The sequence below is a fragment of the Trichosurus vulpecula genome, chromosome 5 (genome assembly GCF_011100635.1).
Source record: "Trichosurus vulpecula isolate mTriVul1 chromosome 5, mTriVul1.pri, whole genome shotgun sequence".
Lineage (NCBI taxonomy): Eukaryota > Metazoa > Chordata > Mammalia > Diprotodontia > Phalangeridae > Trichosurus > Trichosurus vulpecula.
The window spans coordinates 206,921,520-206,942,809 of record NC_050577.1 but is presented as its reverse complement, the minus strand read 5'-3'; positions in this window follow the sequence as shown (position 1 = coordinate 206,942,809).

The window sequence follows — 21,290 nt, the reverse complement described above, 5'->3', positions numbered from 1 at the left end:
GAAGCTGAGAAACCAAGGACTGAGGACTGAGAGCAGAACAGAGAGCAGCAGGATTCAGGAGGTGAGGGCTAGCTTCCCGAGCATGCAGAGCAGAGAGTGCTGAACACAAGAGGGAGTTTTGGAACTTGGAATCAGCAGAGCCACAGGAGAGAGTGCTGAGCAGGGACTTAAGATTTATAAGTGATCTTCTTATAGGAGGGCCCTAGCACTGAGGGGAAGCACAAGTATGGTCTGGCTTGCTCTATAATATTTTGTTGTAACCTCCTTGATACTTTAGCGAGGTGAGCTTATTGGTTTTGGAATGCTTACCACAATATTGAATTGAGGCATTAGTCCTTGGGTCTGATCCTTTGGAGACTAAATAAATGTTATACTTCCTCTGCCTTCTACCTAGAAAATTCATTATACTTTGTGATTCTGAACCATTCAGGCATGTTCATGGTCCTCTTCGAGGTCACAAATTTTGCCTTAATGATATATGTACAGAGAGTAATTATCAGTTATAGGAAGCTATTTATTTCTTCCACTATAAAAGAAATGCTTATAACAAAAGACTCGTAAGCATTCACTGGCAAATACTGAAAACATAAAACAATAACCCTTCAATCCTAATCTGCTTTCTCAGGAGGAGGAAGAGTCTCAGGATACTTGGAGTTTTGCTAAACAGATTTTACTTTCACCTCAATCTGCACTATCTGAGCAGTAACTCAAAACCCAGGTCAGCCAGAGCAAGCCTCATTCTCCTGGCAATGATATCATTCCCTCTGAGAAGGATATAGCTGCAGAGTGCACCTCCTGCTGCCAACTAGCACCCAAGGACTTCCGACCTCTAGAACATATGAGGTAGCCTTCAAGATTAAAAATATCCATCTCAGCATTGCTTTTGACCACTTAGGCTGAGGAAGAGAAACAAAGCAGAAGATGCATCTGGGGATTGTCTCAGGCTCATTGGTATATGTACCATGTGTAAAACAATTGTACTACCTCTCATGGGCAAATACATGTCACGGGGTGGGGAAAAGGGTAAGAAATCACCATCGGCATTACAGGATGTAAGAAACAAACAGACAATCTCTGGCTTCATTTTGAAAATCTATTGAGTGGGAGGCTTCCTGAATAAGACACCAGTTCTCTTTGGCATAGTGTTATCCCCCACCCCAACCCTGGGTCATGCAGACCAAGGGACCCAGAAAAATCATGTATGCTCTTCAACAAAGAACAACAAAGAACATAACCCACTAGAAGGACCAAGGTACAGGTTCCCCTAATTACCCTCTTACATATCAGTCAAGCAGGGTCTTCTTAACTGAGGCCACACAGGGCCACACAGGAAGTGATAGGACCTGGATTCAAACCTATATCTTTTAGGTTTAAATCCAGTCTAACTTCCACCCTTCCACTTGTAATAGTAATTAAGGTGGGACATTTTGCTGTTGACCTTTAATGATTCTGGCCTTTGTTTGATTGGGGCAGATAAAGTGGGATGTTTTTGTATTTCTCAGCACTAAGACAATTGGGAGTCATTGATTGATTTGAATCTGATGTGATATTGGGGGTAACTTTTCCATGCCCAGCCTGGGTGAGGTCGGCACCCTCGAGGCCCTGAACAGGATATATAAGCACAGAGATTATTGTTCTCTCTCAGAGCTCTGAGCCACAGCAGGAGTGGCATGTGACTCTGGGCCAGCCATTGTAATGAGCTCCCCAGCTAAACACTCAGTTGTTGATAACTACAAATTATATTTGGTCGAAATTCAGAGTGCTGGTTTTTTCCCCTGAACTAAGTAAATGATATTTTTATGCTGGATTAAAGTAAGACTGTTAACACTTTAACATTGTTTTCCTTAATAAAGCAGGTCAAAAGGATCTGGGCTTGCAGCATTCTGTGAGCTGATTGTTGTTGGTTTTATACCCCCACAGCAGCTGCTAGCCAGATTGTTGGAACACACTTCAACTAAAGTCCTAAAAAAAATCAAGAGATGTTCACTCTACTTCATCCAAATGACACACTATAATTTTTAAAGAATAGCTAAACCAGACTAACAGGTAAGTATGTTTTCCCATTTTGAACCTCATATCCACACTCTAGGAAAGGCAGCAGGAGTAGCAGACACAGTGCTGGGCTTGGAGTCAAAAAGACCTGGGTTCAAATCTCACCTCTGACATTTACTAGATATATGGTCCCCATGTGCCTCAGGAAACCCCATAGAATTTACTCATGAAACCATAAAGGATCACAGAAGAGTTTCTCATAAGACAAAATTAGAGGAGCTTTTCATAGCACCTATACTCCTGAGCAAAAGGCAGCCTTAGAAGAGACAAAACAGTAACTTTTTTTCATTTTTTAAAACTGTTATGCATCCTGTTTTCTAACATAAAAAGGGTTATGGAAAAAAATTTGAAACAGCTTTGATAATATAGCCCTGCACCTGAAGCACAAGAGTTATGTTTCCAGACCATTCTGTGAAACTGTTCATATGTATGGTACTATATTGTGGAATGAAAAAGAACCAGATGCAACAGTATGGATGCCAAAAGTCACTTTGGTTCTACCAGTTTTAAAGATGTGGGTGACCCATCAAAGGGGGCTACTTCATCCTTCTATTACTGGGCATGCTCAAAAAGCCAGGTTATAGCAATATTTTATAAAAAATGAGACCTCAGAAACCATAAGTACTTTCATCGCTACAATGCAGTTTTTATCCTTCAGTTATATTCATAGTGGTCGTGTTCAAATAATTCTTGCATGCATCATTCTCAACAAAATCTTTCACTTCTCTAGTGACCCTCATTGCCCCATTGATCACCTTATCTGGAAAGGATTCTTACAAAACTCGGTCTGTTAAATCATCTACTTTGAAGGCTAATTTGAGTAGAAATGAATATGAAAAGATCTATTGTGTCCCAGGAGTAGAAACTCTGACTCAGAGCAGCTTTCTGGTTCCCTGCTTTCTCACCAAACCCCTTTCTCTGTTCCACAGACAGAGAAGCATATGTTTTAATGGCACTTGTTTTGGCAAGTGTTTGGCAAAATGTTTTTGAAGGGTTCTCATGGTTGTTACATCATGAGCCAATAATTCTACTTGTTAACAGACTCTCAAAGACTTGTGATAATGCCTTGTGATGCTCTGGAAATTTCCAGGTTTTTTTTTTCCTTTTCAAATTGATTTTCTTTAAACTAAACTATAGGCAAAACAGACATAGGCATGAGTTTTTTTTTAAATGTCACAGATGTTACAGATAAATGTAACAGGTAAAATGTAGAACCCTGAAATTCTGACACATTCTCTTATCACGCACAATGCTGAGGTTACGATTCACTTTGAAAGTGCAATTAAAAATGTACAAAAAAGAAAAGAAAAAAATCAAACCAAAAAGCTTCTAAAAAAGGAAGCCACAGGCACTTCCTCTTGTGGAATGTTTGAAAAGTTAGCCTACTAAGGAAAATAGTCGACTTCTTGTGAAGGTTTTGGAGAAATATATATCAGTTCATTTTTATTTGACTATTCAATAATATCCTTGGTGATAATGCTGACTCCATGGCTTGATTGCCTTTGTCCTGTGAATGTAAAGGGATGTTTTCACAGGGAGCAGAGAGGCAATACTTAATACCATCTCCCACTTGAATTTCAGCACCTGGTCGGCAGGGATTTTAAACTTCTCAAATACCTGGATCTGTGGCTTGAGTGGGCTGCCACCTGGTGGACACATTCGATATCACAATCCCTTGAAATAGAATAATTATCACAGTGCCATATTACTTTTCTTTAAACTTAAGAAAAGCAACCAGTAAACTGATCTAGAAGGTTTGCTTTGTGAGTCCATACGCAGTTTCCCAAGTGTCACACATAGTCGAAATAACTGTATCAGAGTCATCTGACTCTTCACTGTTCCTCAAACCTCATATCCAATCAGTTGCCAATCTTTTCAACTCCACTTCCACTATGTCTCCACTGTCAGTCTCCTTATCTTCGGGAACATAATTACCACCTTTGCTTGTATCCTTAACACAGCTCTTGCCTGGACTATTTCGTTACTCTCCTAACTGATTTCCTTGTATCACATCTATTCTCTTTCCAATCCATCTTCCACAGAGTTGTCAAATTTAAGTTTTCAAATGCCTCTAGGATAAAATACAAAGTGCTCAGTGGCATTTAAGGCCCTCCATAAGCTGGCCCCAGTCCAATTTCATGGACATTACAAATTTCTCCCCCTTCTTGTATCTTACTATTTAGTGCCATTCCCTATGGAAGGTATTCTTTCTCCTATCTATATGACTTTTCATATGGACTATTCCCCATGCCTGGAATGATGAAATGACATGTTGAGGAGTACAGCTTAATTGTCATATATGAGGAAATGGAGAGAGGACCGAAAATTATTAATATCTTATTATCATTTCTCAGAAGTGCTCTTCCCTCCCAAACTTTCCCATTACTGTCAAGGACACCACCATCCTCCCAGTCCCTCTAGCTCTCACCTTCAATGGCATCCTTGACTTCAGTCATCATTGATGACACATTTCCAATCTCTTGCCAAATCTTGTTGTTTCTACCTTCAAAATATTTCTTATATAGGTATGTCCCCTATGGCAGCTAAATGGCTTAATGGATAAAGCACTGGGATTAGTATCAGGAAGATTCATCTTCCTGAGTTGAAATCCATCCTCAGACAATTACAAACTGTGCGACCCTGGGCAAGTCACTTAACCCTGTTTGCCTCAGTTCCTCATCTACAAAATGAGTTGGAGAAAGAAATGCAAACCACTCCAGTATCTCTACCAAGAAACTCCCAAACTGGGCTCATGAAGAGTCAGACATGACTAAAAGGAATTCAGTCAACAACAAAATGTATACCCCCTTACTTTCAGTCGTACAACTGTGCCCCTAGTTCAGGCTCTCATCACCTCCATCCTGGACTACTGAAATTACCTTCTAATGAGTCTCCCTGCTTCAATTCTCTTTCCATTCCAATTCATGTTCCACTTGCTACCAGGATGATTTTTCTAAAGAGTGGATTTGATCATGTCACTTCCTGTGAAGTGAGCTCCAGTGACGACTTACTGCATCCTTACAAAATTCATACTTTTCATGCAATTTACCTCTTTTGTTCATATTGGTTGTACAGCAAACAGAGTTACATCAAATGCATTTTCCAGGTATCTTGAGATTTACAAACACAGTTTTGGAAACTGTGCACAAGCTTTTGCACAAGCTTTGGGTTTTCCCACCAAATTATATAACAGTTTCTGTAATTTTGTTATTTGCAATGATAAAGAATTTTTTTTAAAATTGCATCATAGCAGGGGCGGAGCCAAGATGGCAGCTGGAAAGCAGGGACTTGCTTAAGCTCTCCCCCCCAAATCCCTCCAAACACCTGTAAAAAATGGCTCTGAACAAATTCCAGAGCTGAGGAACCCACTAAATAGCAGAGGGAAACAGGTCTCTAGCCCAGGAGAGCCAGGATGGTCACTGGGAAGGGTCTATCATATGGTTCTGGGAGCCCAGCATGGGCCACATGCTAGGACAGACCAGACCTGGAGTCAGCTGAGCAGAATAGGCCTTAGGACCATGAATCATTGAGCTGTGGCAGTTACCAGACTTCTCAACCCACAAACTCCAAAGAGCAGGTTAGTGGGAAACTGCAGGATTGAGTTTAGAGCAGTCTGGCCCCATTCCTGGTGGTGTCAGAGGTGGTACAGTGGTGGTGGTGGCAGCAGCAGGAAGCTCCTGAGGCTGCTTCCAGAGCTCCAGCTTCAGCTGCTTCCTGAGTGCCTGGCTTACAGGGCGGGAGGAATCTAGCAGTGGATCAGAGCGAGAGTGCAAGCAGTGCTTTGTGGGCACAGAGGCAGTTTCTCTTGCTGTACCCTGCTTGGATCTGGATTGTGGTCCTGGTTGGCAGTTCTTGGGGCAGGAGGAGCACTACTGTGACAGAGCCTGGGGTGATAGTGGAGTAGAAGTAGCTCTGAAAACAGCAGCTCTGAAAACAGCAGCACTTGGACCCTAAAGCCTGGGACAAAATAGTCTCTACTCTACAAGCAGTCATACCCTGACAAAAAGCTCAAGGGTCAAGTAGTTGGCTGGGAACATGAACAGGCAGCGAAAATGGACTCAGACTCTATTTCAACAATCCGGCTAGCAGCTGTTGTGGGGGTGAAAGCCAGACAACAACCAGCACCCAGAAAGCTGCTGGCACACTGCAAAAGCACAGGTTCTTTTGATCTGCTTAACAAAGGAAAGCTACGTGAAGGGGTTGACAAGCTTACTTTAATTCAGCATACAAATATCATTCACTTAGTTCAGGGGAGAAGGCCAGCACCCTGAACTTCAGAGCAACATACAAACAAATTATAAACATCACCAGACAGACTCAATACAATTCATAGTTACCAACATCTAGGTTCAGCCCGGGGGCTCAGAACATGGGCTTGCCCAGAGTCACACATGCCACTACTGCTGCAGGAAAGAGCTCCAAGGAAAGGAGGCCAACCCCTGGTTTTATATCTTTTTCAGTGTCAGGGGTGAGTCACACATGCGACTCACCCACATAACCTAAAATCGTCACAAAGAGGTGACTTAAATCCACGTGGTGTAAGAGCCTCTGATGTCCCAAACCTATCACTCAAACTCATGTGTAAAACTAGGCCCTCCCCTGAGTTAGCCCCACCTTGGGCCCCACCTTAGTTACTAATCCACACCCACATAGGTTAGGTTAACACCTAATAGGGTTTAGAGCCTGGGGCTTAGCACTTAGTAAGACTCAATGAAATATATTGAATTACTCAAAGCAAACAAAAGCCAAACTCTTCAAGGGCACTTGTTGAACTAAGTGCTAAGGAGCCCATTTTGCTTACCAACACAGACTCAGACTGCGGAAGATTTTTTTTGTGACAAAGAAGATCAAAACATACAGCCAGAAGAAGTCAACAAAGTCAAACAGCCTACATCAAAAGCCTCCAAGGAAAATATGAATTGGGCTCAGGCCACGGAAGAGCTCAAAAAGGATTTGGAAAAGCAAGTAAGAGAAACAGAGGAAAAATTGGGAAGAGAAATGAGAGAGATGCAAGAAAACCATGAAAAGCAAGTCAATGACTTGCTACAGGAGACCTAAAAAAATACTGAAGAAAATAACACCTTAAAGAATAGACTAACCCAAATGGCAAAAGAGCTCCAAAAAGCCAATGAGGAGAAGAATGCCTTGAAAGGCAGAATTACCCAAATGGAAAAGGAGGACCAAAAGACCCCTGAAGAAAATACCACCTTAAAAGTTAGATTGCAGCAAGTGGAAGCTAGTGACTTTATGAGAAATCAAGACATTATAAAACAGAACCAAAGGTATGAAAAAATGGAAGACAATGTGAAATATCTCATTGGAAAAACCACTGACCTAGAAAACAGATCCAGGAGAGATAATTTAAAAATAATTGGAATACGTGAAAGCCATGATCAAAAAAGAACGTAGATATCATCTTTCAAGAAATTATCAAGGAGAACTACCCTGATATTCTAGAGCCAGAGGATAAAACAGAAATTGAAAGAATTCACAGATCACCTCCTCAAATAGATCCCAAAAAGAAAACTCCTAGGAATATTGTTGTCAAATTCCAGAGTTTCAAGGTCAAGGAGAAAACACTGCAAGCAACCAGAAAGAAACAATTTGAATATTGTGGAAACATAATCAGGATAATACAAGATCTAGCAGCTTCTACATTAAGGAATTGAATGGCTTGGAAAATGATATTGCAGATGTCAAAGGAGCTAGGATTAAAACCAAGAATCACCTACCCAGCAAAACTGAGTATCATGCTTCAAGGCAAAATATGGATTTTCAATAAAATAGAGGACTTCCAAGCTTTCTCAAGAAAAGACCAGACTTAAATAGAAAATTTGACTTTCAAATACAAGAATCAAGAGAAGCATGAAAAGGTAAACAAGACAGAGAAATCATAAGGAACCTACTAAAGTTGAACTGTTTTGTTAACATTCCTACATGGAAAGATGATGTGTGTAATTCATGAGACCTTCCTCAGTATTAGGGTAGTTGAAGGGAATATACATATTGTACAGACAGAGGGCACAGGGTGAGTTGAATATGAAGGGATGATATCTAAAAAATAAAATAAAATTAAGGGGTAAGAGAGGGATATATTGAGAGAGGGAGAAAGGGAGAGATAGAATGAGGTAGGTTACCTCATATAAAAGTGGCAAGAAAAAGCAGTTCTGCTAGAAGGGAAAAGGGGGCAGGTGAGGGGGAATGAGTGAATCATGCTCTCATCACATTGGACTCGAGGAGGGAATAACATACACACTTAGGTACCTTACTCCACAGGAAAGTAAGGGGAAGGGGATAAAAAAGCAGGGATGATAGAAGGGAGGGCAGATAGGGGGAGGAGGTAATCAAAAGCAAACACTTTTGAAAAGGGACAGGGTCAAGGGAGAAAACTGAATAAAGGGAGATGGGATAGGCTGGAAGGAAATGTAGTTAGCCTTAAACAACACGAGTACTGTGGAAGTGTTTTGCATAATGATACGTGTATGACCTATGTTGAATTGCTTGCCTTCCTAGGGAGGGTGGGTGGGAACAGAAGAGATAAGAAAATTTGGAACTCAGATTTTTAAAAGCAGATGCTCAGAAAAAAATTGGTTTTGCATGCAGCTGGGAAACAAGATATATAGGGAATGGGGCATAGAAATGTATCCTGCACTACAGGAATACAATGGGAAAGAGAAGGGGGGCTGACAGAGTGTGGTGACAGAAGGGAGGGCTGAGTGAGGAATGAGGCAATCAGAATATATGCCATCTTGGAATGAGGGGAGGATAAAAATGGGGAGAAAATTTGTAACTCAAAATCTTGTGGAAATCAGTGTTGAAAACTAAAATATTCAATAAAAATGGTATAATTCAAAAAAATTGCATCATAACAAAATCATAAACAACTGCCTACTGGCACAGCTTTCTGGGACACAGCTTTCCCTGTTTATAACTTGGACATCCCTGGGATCTACTTGCTACCTGTGTTGTGCACCAGTAATTATATAAATTATATAAATTTTCTTAAATTTTTTTTTGAGTTTATCATGTAGGGCCCTGGATCTGGAGTTCAAATTCTAACTGCCACTAGAACCTCTCTGGAATTGCTTGTCTACAAAATGAAGTCATTGAACTAGACCTCTAACAGCCCAGCAAGATTTAGATCTATGTTTTGGGATCTGTGATCTCTTTAGAGCTGCTTTTCTCAAAGCCCCATTTTCCTCTGAACTTCTCAAAAGCCAGTGAGAAGATGAAAGAACATCTACTTAAGAATGATGAAAGAATATGTATACAACAAAGGGTTAAATCAAGCAAGAAACAGTCTGAACAACTATTTACCTAACCACCTTCTCCCCACCTACAATTCTGAAGGGTACACATCTAAATTTCCCAGTTCCCATGCTGGCTTGTTACCAGGATGGATGCTGAAGTCTTCATGCGTGAAAGATGACCTTGTTTCTCAAATTGTTCTAGTGAAATCTTAGGGTCAGAGAAATGTTGTTTTTCTGGTATTACAATGTTGAAGTTTCCATACTGGCAAAGTGTTTCAAGAGCAAAGTGTGGGATTTTCTGTCATTAACCACAGGAATTAAGAGGATCTGCAGAAAGTCTACTGGCACTATCTCAGCTTTTCTCTCTCTTTCTTCTCCCTTTTTTATTTGTTCTCTGGCTCTCTCTTGCCTCTCCCATGAGTCCTCCACAATCTGTTTTCCCATGGGGGTTAATGGCTAGCCTCTCACCAGATTATCACAAATGGCCCACTTCCAACCAAAGTCCACAATTTGGTAATATCATCTGTCACCCTTTGTACCCTAAATGGACTTTTCAGGGATAAAATTCACAAAGAGAAGATGATATCCTTAAAAAAGATTAATCTAGATTATGTCTAAGATTTCTTGTAGTGAAAATCAATTTGATAAGCCTATTTTCAACTTCCTAGTTCCTTAAGCCTTACAGGCTTTTTCTCTTTCTGCTGCACCTCTATATTGGGGAGAGTTTAGGTCAATTAATGATTGTGCCTAGGGGAGGAGAGAAGGAAAAAGGATAATAAAAATCACCAGTGACTCAAGAAGAAGAAAATGCTGTGTTCTTTTGGAAAAGAGATTACATATTGAATGCAAACATGTACATTGCATGCTTTTTCAAGATTCAAGATGTGGGCTTGTTTCCCACACCTCCTCTCCCTCAACTATGTACACACCTGGATGGGACCTTTGGGAAATGTCGGTGGAAACCATTTCATCAGATCAACATTTGCTATCTGATACTCATTAGAGGACATGCACAAGCTTGCCCATGGTTACTCAGCAATTCTTCAGGGCACTTCTTTCTTCCCATAATCAGGAAAAGCACAGTAGCTTAGCTGTAGGAGCATGATGACAGCACTTATTGCCAAAAAGTCTACAATGGACATCAATCTCCCTCCCATTCCAAGGCTGCCAGTGGGCAGTATATAAAAGCAAAGAATGTCCAGGCTTCTAAGTTAATGCTCTTAAACTGACCCTATAGCTGTGTGTGTCAGAAGGAAGGAGAAGAAAACAGATGAGAACTCTTTGTGGTTTGCCCTATATCTAGGATTGTGTTCCTCTGAATTGTGTGTCTTTTGGGGGGGAGGGGCCAAGACAACAGGGGTTAAGTGACTTTCCCAGGGTCATACAGCTAGCAAGTGTCACGTGTCCAATGCCGGATTTGAACTCAGGTTCTCCTGAGTTCTCCAGAGCCAGTGCTCTATCCACTGCACCAACTATCTACCGCCCGGATAGTGTGTCTTAAATATAAGATGGTGTGGCAACTTGCCTTATGACATATTGGGCAAAAAAAAAAAAATGGTCCTCTGACAAAATCTTCTGAGTCTCTCTCTTTTGGATTTCCTGTTTCAGAAATCATAGGACCCTAGCAGTCAGTGTTCTCAGAACCCTGATAGCTTAAAAGGAAATAGCTGCTGGGAAGAAAATACCAAATCACTAACAGGCCAATGTGTTATTCCCCAACCCAGACCAAATCCAGGTTAGGAAAACACACAATCCCCCCATCACCATGGATCACTTTACTATCCAATTAGCAGAGTCCCGCACATCAATACGAGGGCAAGTTTTATGAATAGACAGTATATACAATCAGCTGCACAGTATAATTTGAAAGGCACACAGAAGGACCTTCTGCCACAATCTAAATTGATTTTGAAATATATTCATGGTTCTTCACCACGTGTGCTTCCTTAAATTACATTAAGGTAATAAATTGTCCAAATTAATTGACATTTCCTGACTGCAAAGCCACAGAATCAGAGTATTAGAGCTAGATAAAAACCGTAGATAGCATCTAGTCAGGTCCTGTCATTTTTAAATGAGAAATTGAGAGATGAAGTGACTTATCCATGAAACATATCCAGTTAGTAATAGAGCTGGAACTTAGACCTATGTCTTCTGACTGGCAGGCCACTACACCATACTCAAAGAATTCTCAGAGCAGATGACCATGCTGCTGACAAGAGCAAGAAAATGAATTAAAGAACAGTTGAAATTACCTGGATCAATTTGGTGATGGGAAAAGGATAAGAATAAGATGAGCATGAATTGCCTTACCTACTAATCTAATACAAGCCAGTGGAGAGAAAATCATATTCAAACTACTTCCAACCCACTGTTGACGTATATACTCAAGTTAAGTGACATTCTTGGTTCATGGGTACCTTCCTGATGTTATTAGGTCATTGGGAACTCTTCTATTTTCATAGAATTTGAAATGCTAACCTCTTTCATTCTTTTCCCCAGCAGCTAAATCAGAACCATTCACTAGATCTAAAGGCTCCCTGTATGAGCTCCTATATTTTGTGGAAAAAAGCAGTCCTATGAGTGATTATGTGGTAAATGCACTAGGGAGGTGGATGCTTTGGTAACTAAGATGGGACTTTCTTACTGTTTTAAAATGACTAATTAAGTGTCTTTGATTGAGCCTTACTAGGTACAAAACCCCAGGCCCAAACCCTAGCTACTAGGTGCTAAGCCTATGTGGGCATGAAGCCCTCAGGGTCCTAAGGGGAGCTGCTAAGACCAGAGCCAATAGTAGGAGCCTGACTTCTGGTCACTCAGATGAGGTTTGATGACAGCTAAAGAGGGTATAAAAAGAGAGAACAGAGCTATTTGCTTGGGGCTCTCACTTTTGGAGGTGTGTTGATGTGGTGACTCTGGGCAGCTATAGTTAAGAGCCCTGCAGCTTGTCAACCTGGATGTTGGGACTTTGTTAAACCCTAGTAACTATGCATTGAGATTTGACTCAGACAAGGTCTCTCTGTTGATGTTTGTAATTTGTGTGTATTTGCTCTGAAGTTTTCAGGGTGCTGGCTTTTTCCCCTGAACTAAGTGAACGATATTTGTACGTTGGATTGAAATAGGACTGTTAACCCCTTAATGTTACTTTCCTTACTAAAGCAGATCAAAAGAACCTGTGTTGGCAGCTTTCTGCGTGCTGGTTGTAGGTGGGTCTTACACCCTTACAGCAGCTGCTAGCAGATTGTTCCTACAGAGGAAAAGGAGAAAACTGGCACATGAGACTTATATGTCCCAAAGAGATTTGTAAAAGAATATCTGTACAGCTGACCAAAGCTTCAAGAGGCTTGGAGATGGGACAGGGATGCTGCAGTCTTCCCAACCTGCATCTAGATGAGGATAATGTAGCAGCTTCAAAGATGGCATCCCAACTTTATATTCTTGAACAGGAAAAGGGCCATCTCTGACATGTGTTTGAAATGCTCCTTCCTTTTTAGACATTCCAACATGGTGATTGGGAGGAATAAGCTTCCAGAACTATGCTTTGGGATCTTTGAGTACAATGATTAGTTGGAGGGATGGGAGTGGTATTAGAATATGGGAATAGAATGTTTCCAAATATGCTCAATGTTGGCTAATAAAGGGAATGTGGAGGGTCTTAGGTATCATCTGACGACAATGTCTAAGCCCAAGTAGACACTTATCTATTAAGGTCATAACTGGGGAAACAGATGGCAAACTTCTTGACTGGTTTCAAGAATGAAAGAAAAAGAAATCAATAAGTAATTAAAACTACATAAGTGGACTAGCATGAGCTCCCCAACAAGTCCCTCCAAAAACCTATACAAAATTGCTCTGAACCAATTCTAGATCTGCAGAACCCACAAAATAGCAGAGGGAAGCAGGGATCCAGCCCAGGACAGCCTGAATGGTTGCTGAGTGAGGTCTTTTGCACAAGGAGCTAGGAGCAGAGCGGAGCGGAGCAGAGCCCAGCATGGGCGGCGCGGACCAATCAGGAGCCAGGCAGAGCGTGCCCTAGTGCCCTGAATCAGTGAGCTGTAGCAGTTACCAGACTTCACAACCCACAAACACCAAAGACAACAGAGAAAGTTAGTGGGAAAAGCTGAGAGGGGTAGAAGGAGTTCGAGATTCAGCCACTGCCCCGGGGACAGCAGAGGTGGGGCAGCTACAGAAATACAACTGCAGTTGCTTCCTGCCCCAGGCGCACCTGGTGGGAAGAATTAAGTGTCGGATCAGAGCAGGAGTGCACAGCCTGCTGAAGATCTAAGTCCAGTCCAGGTTGGGGGATCCTGGGGAAGGAGGAGTGCTGGTGTGGCAGAGCTGGCACATCCCCCCAAGCTTTGACCATAGTACTCTTCCCTCTACAAGCAGTCATACCCTGCTGAAAAACTCAAGGGTCAAGTAAGTTGGCTGGGAACATGGCCAGGCAGCGAAAACGCACCAGATTCAGTCTCAGACTTTGGAATCTTTCTTTGGTGACAAAGAAGACTAAAACATACAGCCTAAAGAAGTCAACAAAGTCAAAAAGTCTACAACAAAAGCCTCCAAGAAAAACATGAACTAGTCTCAGGCCATGGAAGAGCTCAAAAAGATTGGGAAAAGCAAATTAGAGAAGTAGAGGAAAAATTGGGAAGAGAAATGAGAAGGATGCGAGAAAACCATGAAAAACAAGTCAATGACTTACTAAAGGAGACCCAAAAAAATACTGAAGAAAACAACACCTTAAAAAACAGACTAACTCAAATGGCAAAAGAGCTCCAAAAAGCCAATGAGGAGAAGAATGCCTTGAAAGGCAAAATTACCCAAATGGAAAAGGAGGTCCAAAAGCCAGTGACTTGATGAGAAATCAAGATATTGTAAAACAGAACCAAAGGAATGAAAAAATGGAAGACAATGTGAACTATCTCATTGGGAAAACCACTGACCTGGAAAATAGATCCAGGAGAGATAACTTAAAAATTATTGGACTACCTGAAAGCCATGATCAAAAAAAGAGCCTAGATGTCATCTTTCAAAAAGTTATCAAGGAGAACTGCCCTGATATTCTAAAGCCACAGGGCAAAATACAAATTGAAAGAATCCACCGATCACCTCCTCAAATAGATCCCAAAAAGAAATCTCCTAAGAATATTGTCGCCAAATTCCAGAGCTCCCAGATCAAGGAGAAAATATTGCAAGCAGCCAGAAAGAAACAAATTGAGTATTGTGGAAACATAATCAGAATAACCCAAGATCTGGCAGCTTCTACATTAAGAGATTGAAGGGCTTGGAATAAGATATTCCGGAGGTCAATGGAGCTAGGATTAAAACCAAGAATCACCTACCCAGTAAAACTGAGTATCATGCTCCAAGGCAAAATATGGACTTTCAATAAAATAGAGGACTTTCAAGCTTTCTCAGTGAAAAGGCCAGAGCTCAATAGAAAATTTGACTTTCAAACCCAAGAATCAAGAGAAGCACGAAAAGGTAATCAAGAAAAAGAAACTGCAAGGGACTTACTAAAGTTGAACTGTTTTGTTTACATTCCTACATGGAAAGATGATGTGTATGATTCATGAGACCTCAGTATTACGGTAGCCGAAGTGAATAGGCATATACATATATACATATATATGTATATATATGTATATATGTATGTTTGTGTATGTATATGTATATATATAGAGAGAGAGCAGGCAGGCACAGGGTGAATTGAAGATGAAGGGAAGATATCTAAAAGAAATAAAATCAAATTAAGGGATGAGAGAGGAATATATTGAGAGACGGAGATAGGGAGAGATAGAATGGGGGAAAATTATCTCTCATAAAAGTGGTAAGAAAAAGAAGTTCTGAAGGAAGAGAAGAGAAGGCAGGTGAGGGGGAATGAATGAATCTTACTCTCATCAGATTTAACCTGAGGAGGGAATACCACACATACTCATTGGGTATCTTACCCCACAGGAAAGAAGGAGGAAGAAGATAAAGAAAAGGGGGGATGATAGAAGGGAGGGCAGATAGGGGTGGAGGTAATCAATAACAAACACTTTTGAAAAGGGACAGGGTTAAGGGAGAAAATTCAATAAAGGGGGATAGGTTAGGAAGGAGCAAAACATAGTTAATCTTTCACAACATGGGTATTGTGGAAGAGTTATACATAATGATACACATGTGGCCTATGTTGAATTGCTTGACTTCTTAGGGAGGGTGGGTGGGAAGGGAAGAGGGGAGAGAATTTGGAACTCAAAGTTTTAAAAACAGACGTTCAAAAACAGCAAAAAAGTTTTTGCATGCAACTACAAAATAAGATACACAGGGAATGGGGCATAGAAATTTATCTTGCCCTACAAGAGAAGAAGGGAAAGGGGTATGGGAGGGGATTGGGGTGACAGAAGGGAGGGCTGACTGGGGAAGAGGGCAACCAGAATATACGCCATCTTGGAATGGGCAGGAGGGTCGAAATGGGGAGAAAAATTCGTAATTCAAACACTTGTGAAAATCAATGCTGAAAACTAAATATATTAAACAAATTAAATAAATAAATAAAGCAAAAAAAAAAAGAAAACAAGCAATATGATACGTAATGTATATTATACGTAATGTAAAACCTATGTCCGTGTTAGCCATATCACAAAAAAAAACCAACAATAAAAAGCAAGAATCATAAACTTAAATTTGCTCTCATTTTTCTTTCTACAGGTGATCATCACTGTAATTTTGTTGTTACTGTGTACAATATTCTCCTGGTTCTGCTCACTTCACTCTGCATGGGTTAATATAAGTCTTCCCAGGGTTTTCTTTTTTCTGAAAGCATCCTGCTTGTCATTTTTTATAACTAACTAATATAATTCTATCACAATTATATAACACTTGTTCAGCTGTTCCCCAATTAATAGGCATCCCCCCATTTCCAGTCTGTTGACACCACAAAAACAGCTGCTGTAAATATTTCTCTACAAATAAGTCCTTTTCCCTTTTCTTTGATCTCTTTGGGATACAGATCTAGCAGTGGTATTTTTGAATCAGTGGGTATGCACAGTTTTAGAGGACTTTAGGCATAGTTCCAAGTCATTCTCCAGAATAGTTGGGCCAGTTCACAACCCCACCAGCAGTGCATTAGTGTACCTAATTTTTCCACATCAAGAAGGGATGTTTTATACCAACAATACCACCATAGTAAATTCCCAATTTCTTTTTGTGTGTATTTTTTATTTTTAACTTATAGAAAAATGAAACAAACATATATTAAAACAAAAATAATACAAAATAAGAAAAAAAAAGCATTGCCATGTACATGAGCAGAGTGTGACAGAGGATTCAAAATATATAGCAATAAATTTCCATTTCAAGAAAGCCTATATGATAATTACTACACATTGTGTTAGGAGCTGTTCATCTTTTCTTTCCTCCCTTGTAAGTTTTCTTTTGTTCTCTGCTGTGCACTTTTTACTTTGTCCTTTTTACCCCCCATCCTTCCCACTTCCCAGAGGGCTACAATTAAGCACAAATATATTTATATATAGATATGTACATGCACATATACACATCATAATCCCTCAGTGGCAGTTCTTCCTCTCACACCTCATTTGTATAAGATAATTCCTCTTTTTAGCTGTTCCTAAATGGTTTTACTTTTTGAAATTTTATCATACTCAGATTTACCCCAATCTTTCTTATGAACTACCCAATTACTAATAACAATCTTAGACATGCATTTTACATACATAAAAGGTAAACAGTCTGTCCTTATTGAGTCCCTTGTAATTAGTCTTTGGTATGTATCTAGAATTTCTCTTGGCTCTAGTATGTCAAATCTTTGACTAAGTTCTGGGTTTTCTTAATGAAATCCTGAGAGACTGAAAATTCATTAGATGACCTTATTTTTAAACCCAGGATTATGCTTAGCTTTGCTGGGTATGATATTTTCAGCTCGAACACCAGTTCTTTTATTCTTTGATTTATAGCGTTCCAAGACCTGTGGTCTTTTGGTGTCAGCCCTGTCAGGCCTTATATGATTCTAAATCTGGCACCACCATATTTAAACTGTTTTTTTCATGTTGTTCATAATGTTTAATCCTTGAGCTTGGGGTTTCAGAATTTAAGTGGGATATTCCTGTGGATTTTCAGTGTAGGATCTCTGTCAGGTGGTGATTAGTGGGGGGTTTTTTCTATTTCTATTTTCCTTTCTTGTTCTAAAGCTTCAGAATAATTTTCATTAGTTGTTCATTTAATTCTAATTTTCTTGTATTATTGTATGAAGATTCTTTTTTGATCATAGCCTTCAGGCAGTCTGGTTATTCCTATGTTTTCTCTTCTTGACCTCTTCTCCAGATCAGGTGTTTTTCTTATGAGATGTTCCACATTCTCTTCTATTTTTCGATTCTTTATATTTTGTTTTATTATTTCTTGATCTCTTCTTCACTGGCTTCCCCTTGCCCAATTCTGATTTTCAAGGAAATGTTTTCTTCCTTAATATTCTGGATCTCCTGTTCTAATTAGTTGATTTTCTTTTCATAATCTTGTTTTTCTTGGATTGTTCTTATTTTTTTAAACTTTTTCCTCAGTCTCTCATTTGATTTTTAAAGTCTTTTTAAAGTTCTTCTATGAATTTATTTTGAGAATTCTTTTCTCTTTGATGTTACTCTTTGGAGTAGAAGAGGTTTCCTTTGCTTCAGTATCTTCCTCTGAAGATAAACCCTTGTTTTCTCTACTCCCATAGTAACTCTCTGTGGTTGGATTCTTTCTCATTTGCCTGTTCATTATTATTTTTTTTGGAGGGGGTAAGGCAGGGCAATTGGGGTTAAGTGACTTGCCCAAGGTCACGTAGCTTGTAGGTGTGTCTGGTGTCTGAGTTCTGATTTGAACTCAGGACCTGCTGACTCCAGGGCCTGTGCTCTACTCACTATGTCACCTATCTGCCCCCATGTTTCAACAGTCTGGCTAAGCTGCTGTGGGGGTGTAAAACCAACAACAACCAGCTCACCAAATGCTGCAAGCCCAGGTTCTTTTGATCTGCTTTTGTAGCCAGAATGGACTTTGTTTTCTTTGAATGACTCAGCTTGCCTCGTTGAGCTTCCCTGGACGCTGGGGCTTGCTCTTCCGGGGCAGGACCAGAGCTTCCTGTGTGATGAGTCGTGGCGCTGGCTGAGGGGAGGTGTGTTAACGTGGTCTACGCTGGGGGAGGGGCCAAGTCAAGAACCAATCGGCCCTGGTCGTTCAGGCGGCGCTTGATGATGTCAAAAACTCTATAAGAGGGGAGAGGACAGCTTGAAGATCCTCCTTTCCTTTTCCGGTTGGAGCCAGAGACGCCTACAGCCGAAGCTGAGCTGCCGGTAGCAGAGCTGACTAGAGGCTAGTGGGTAATCTTCTTACCGTAGAGGGGAAGCATGTATACGATTTTGCCTTATACCATCTCGCTTCTCTGTGGCCTCCTAGTTACTCTTGTGAGGCGGACTTATTGGGCCTGGAAGCTTTTGATGAAAATATCAAAATGGGGACGCTGGTTTGTGGGATTGTTACTGTGGAGTGTAAATACATGCTTTAGTTCTCCTGCCTTCTGCCTAGAGAATTCCTTATATCCTGCGGTTCCGGACCTTTTAGGCACATATGAGATTCTCTTTGAAATCATAAATTCTGCCTTCCTAATATATTTGGCGACAAGGTGGATGGGATCGCTAGATATAAGATCTCTGTTCAGAAGCAGAAGAACTTCAGAGGAAGAGATGAATATCCCAGGGTGGGAGGATCCTTTTTATTCCTCCTTAGCAAAGGAATTGGCTAAAAAAGCCGGACCCTGTGAAAACTGGGAACCAAGGCTACAGAGAGGAGATCCTAAGGATTTGGAAAGGTGTTTACAAGAGGTTGGGATTCAGTCAGGGGCATCACTATCTAGGCAAAGCTGGATAGTGTTATCAGCCTACCGGCTAGTATATGAAAGATTGAGATTAAGTGAAAGAGATGGGGGCACTCCTACCCCACAGCAAGAACGGGAATCTCAGATAGCAGGAGAACAAATTGCTGCTCAAGAACCCACTGACTCAGATGAGAACTTTTCTATTAATGTGGCTAGGAGCAACAGGAGGCCAAATAAGCCAAGAGTGCATCCCAACTCAGCCCAGACCAAGCCTGACTGCCTGCTTTGTCCTTGCCATGGTGGCAGGGGAAGCGAGTGGGGGGAAAATGAGACAGTGTTAGGGGCTGAGACAGAAAACGCTACTAGGGTTCAGGACATCCCTCGCACAGAGAATGGGAGATGGTTAAATACTCAGACAAGCGTTCGTCCCGTAGAGAGGAGGAGGACAGAAACCAGAGGTGGCAATTTAGTTACGAGGGAATTTCAGGAAGATTTCTCACCACAAGAGGTCACAGATATTTTGAGTAGATTCAGCCAAAGAGTAGGAGAACCATTAATATCTTGGATGGTAAGGCTCAGTGATCAAGGGGCCGGTGGAATATTAGTAGATAAGAGGGACTGTATGAGATTCATAGGTATCAGCCACGATCCTCTAGTTCAGCAAGCTTTTAGGGAACATCATCAGCGAGGAGATGATGCTAGCAGGACTACTCTGTTGGCATTAGCTGCTGCGGGATGCAATAAGAGATATACTAATGATTCTATGTGGCCCACTGAGCACAAACCCTGGTATTCACTTAAAGATTGTATCATGAGACTAAAGGAGGAGGTAATGAAGACTGCTATTATGACAGGAACTGCAGACAAATATTACAATGATCCCATAGGAATCCCTCATAGGAATTTAATAATTAGGACAGCTCCCCCTGCTTATAAACAACTAATTTTGAATCTGTTACTTGGGGAAGTAGGGAGCCATCTTACAGAGGTGATAAATAAGATTTTACAGTTACATGACTTAGGAGACTGGGGAAGGGACAGATCTCCTCGAGAGAGAAGGGTGAACAGCCAGCAAACTTGGCGCCAAAATGGAGTGACAAGAAAAGAAATGTTCACTGCTCTATTGAGAGCAGGGGTGGGTTTTGAAATGATAGATGGCATTCCAACCAATGAATTGTACAGGATGTACCGAGATAAAGGACTTGATAACAGGAGAGATAGGGAAATAAGAACTGCTCCTGCAAATGCTAGAGATGTTGAACCTTCATACCCAAGTGAATCACATGCTAGGGAATACTAGGAAACAGGCCAGGCCCCAGCCCAAATTAAGGAAATACGTAAGCTGGATTGCAGACCTCACATTAACTTGACCATATATTGGAAAAATGGGTCAAGTACAGTAACTAGGGCATTAATAGATACTGGGGCCGAGGCCACCCTTATCTACGGGAATCCAGACAAATTCAGCCATGGAACTCCTATTACCATCACAGGACTAGGAGGGACTGAAATATCAGCCAGACAAGTTAAATTGATGATGAAAATTGGACAGTTGCCCAAGAAAGAATATAGTGTGGTTATTGTGCCTATTCCTGAATACATCATTGGAATAGACATTTTGAAGGGTATGACCTTAAATTTACCTGAAGGGAAATACCAATTTGCTGTGAGGAAAATAGGCATTAATGCAGTCTTAGTGGGGAAAATCAAGATGGATCCAATCACTTTGCCTGAACCTTCTGAAGTAATTACTTTGAGGCAATATCGTGTGCCAGGTGGGCAAGATGAAATTGCCAACACTATAAGAGAATGTGTTGAGGCAGGAGTATTAGTCCCTACAAATACTCAATGGAACAACCCTGTCTGGCCAGTCCGAAAGTCAGATGGGACATGGAGGATGACAGTAGATTATAGACAGCTGAACAAAGTGACTCCTCCCTTGTATGCTGCTGTTCCAGACACGGTTACTTTAATAGAGAGAATACAAAAACATGAAGGGACTTGGTATGCAGTTATTGATTTGGCCAATGCCTTCTTTACGATCCCAATAGACCCCAAACAATGGAACCAGTTTGCTTTTACTTGGCAAGGCCGACAGTATACATTTACACGCCTGCCACAAGGATATATTCATAGCCCAA